This window comes from Leuciscus leuciscus (genome assembly GCF_965113295.1).
Source record: "Leuciscus leuciscus genome assembly, chromosome: 2".
NCBI lineage: Eukaryota > Metazoa > Chordata > Actinopteri > Cypriniformes > Leuciscidae > Leuciscus > Leuciscus leuciscus.
In genome coordinates, this window is record NC_138726.1 from 61,659,616 (window position 1) to 61,662,234 (window position 2,619).

The window sequence follows — 2,619 nt, forward strand, 5'->3', positions numbered from 1 at the left end:
TCACTAGACTTCCTGAACGGAGGAGAACTAATCAGTTGTTTAATACTATATGAGGAATACTTTGAGAGGAAGATATACTTGGATGTCAGGTCCACGTAAAGAGGCACTGGGGTGCGTGACGGGCCTTTATATGGAGCTAATGTCCTAAATCTCTGAAAGGCAGAATTTGAAAAAGAGCCATTTTGATTTTAAATCCTGCTAAATGTTCTGCTTTATTTATGAAATAATTGCAAGCGGAAGACAAGATTGGCCATCTGAGGAATTGCATTAGTTCAGAGGAACTTGTCTTGCATTTGCTGATACAATAGGAGTTTTTGCAATAGAAGAGAACGCCTTTGAAGGCCCATTCTTTCTCCCACAGAGTAGCGGCCATGATAAGTGGGGGGAGGAATCTCTGCAGCGGCAGTGAAGTAACACTGTTTAATCAAAAAGGCTGTGTTTCGGTAATGTAAAGGGTGAGATATCAGGTGATACGGGTCATTTGAAGTATCCTCCTTCAACCTCTCGAGGCATTAGGTGTTGTACTGTTGCTGTCTGTCTTGTCAAATTTGTTTGTAATTTCTGCAGGTTTGGTCCTCCATTCAGAACATGACACATTTGCAGGGGAGCACATGGCAGGCTAACATAAGGAACAAGGCAGCACATAACAAACAGAAAACATGAAACATAACCATGAGAGTTTCAACAAAATCAAAACCAATGAAACAGTTTCTAGTGATCTTGAGTATCTTGATTAGCTGGTTCAGGTGTGGTCTTCAAGACAGGGGCAGGTTTGGACCCTGGGGTCATATTACAGAAACATCTTTGGAATCAGTTAGATCCTCATTTAGGTCAAAAGCTGTTGCAGAATGACATTTCTTATGTGCATTATCTTATCTCAACTATGGATAGGAAAAGGTATTACAGAAGCATCCTAACTCGACAACAAACGTACAAAAAAGCCAACTATTTTAAAGTATTTTTAAGTGTCTGTGTATTTGTTTTTGTTTTTATTTATTTTTAATCTGTTTGATTCTTGTAGCACTTTGAGATTTGATGTCAAATGTATAGTGCATTATAAATAAAATTCATCATCATCATTGTTGGAGAGGAAAGGATACTGCTAGGCTCTAGTTCTACTTGTTAGCAGTATACACCCCTGGGTGTCGGTCAGGACACAAAGAATGAGGAGACTGTTGCTTCTTTCCAAAGTGTATTGAATATTAGTCTAAAATAACAAAAAAAACAGATTACATTAGTAGAAGTATAAATGTGTACATTTCACAGATGAATCAGTCACTTCTTAATGAAGAATACTAACATTTTCAGTATTACCTCTAAATCACAGTTAAATCTCACAATATGCATAGGATGAGCAATTAAAGACAATAAAACTATTGGTCTGGTAACAAAATGGCTTTGGCATTAACATATTAATGAATCCAGATGCATCACCAAACAATCTAATTTCCAGAATTAGTATAATCAAAAAGAAATAATACTGGATAATTCTTCTGCAGAATAACTAGTTAACAGATTACAGACATACAACTTAAACTGTCACATTTGACTATATTTAGCAGAAATCACGTTACACGTATCGGTTTTCTGTCAGACGATCGCACATGAATCGATACATGTCCGGGCATGCACATTGAAATGCACAAGCTCAATATCCACTGAAAACACGGTTAAAACATAGAGAAATCAGAGAAAACTTACTTTATGGTCATGTACTAATACTTTTAACACCAAAACGCCAAACGAACATCCAAATAACAGGCAGGAATAAACTTCTAGGTGAGCAGCTGCCGTTCTCTCAGGAATCTATATTGACGCAGCAGGCAGCAAACAATAACAATAATGCCTCCTAATGGAAGCATCGGGTATCGCACTCTAAAATAACTATCAAAATAAAAGTCCCACAATAGAAGTCTTCTTTCTCCAGGAGCCTTTTATACAATCATCATCAACTGTACAAATCACGTAATAATAGCTCTGTCTGAGAATGACGTCACATTTATTAATGATACAAGATGAAGAACAGCGATGTTTGATAGTGGAAATATGTGAACACCCAAATTATATTTTGCACTTTCACGACAAAACATAAATATTTATAGACTCCCACAAAATATAGTGATAGGCTTTGCCTTTTCTACTTAGCTTATCAAACCTTCTCTTTCTGTAGCACTTAATTAAAAGCACACCTTTTTTGATTCTCCATTTTAATCTCTAGCGTTTAATTCACAACAGCTGCTTGCACATCGGTGTTTGTTTGGTAACAGACCTGAGAGTAGAGTAGCCTACTCTACTCAATGGAGCGGTTTAAGATCTCCTAACTACAGATTAGACTAGATTTAGTAAAATAGAATAAGAATCCTAAATCAAGTTAAGTTCATTTGCTTCTGTACTACGAATTTGTGAAAAAAATCACATAAAAAATGTGATCATACAACGCTAGTCAACGGGAGACAGAAAACGTACTCGGTTACCTAACGTAACCTCTGTTCTCTCTAGAGAGGGAACGAGTATTGCGTAAGTTTAGCTTACACTACGGGTAAAGTAATCTTTTCTCGAGATATGAAGCAAAAAAATTATCCTTAATTTTTATATCTTGTCAACGCAGTGCGGCAGCAA

The 2,619-nt window shown here is 36.6% G+C and overlaps 1 long non-coding RNA gene across 1 annotated transcript; it reads right to left on the reverse strand.

Moving 5' to 3' along the window:
• Positions 1–976: 976 nt before the first annotated feature.
• On the reverse strand, positions 977–1,937 carry LOC309492574. The gene is made up of 2 exons (XR_014203598.1): positions 1,702–1,937; positions 977–1,207 (listed from the first exon to the last, which is right to left on the reverse strand). It is a non-coding gene; the product is annotated as an uncharacterized lncRNA (long non-coding RNA).
• Positions 1,938–2,619: the final 682 nt, after the last annotated feature.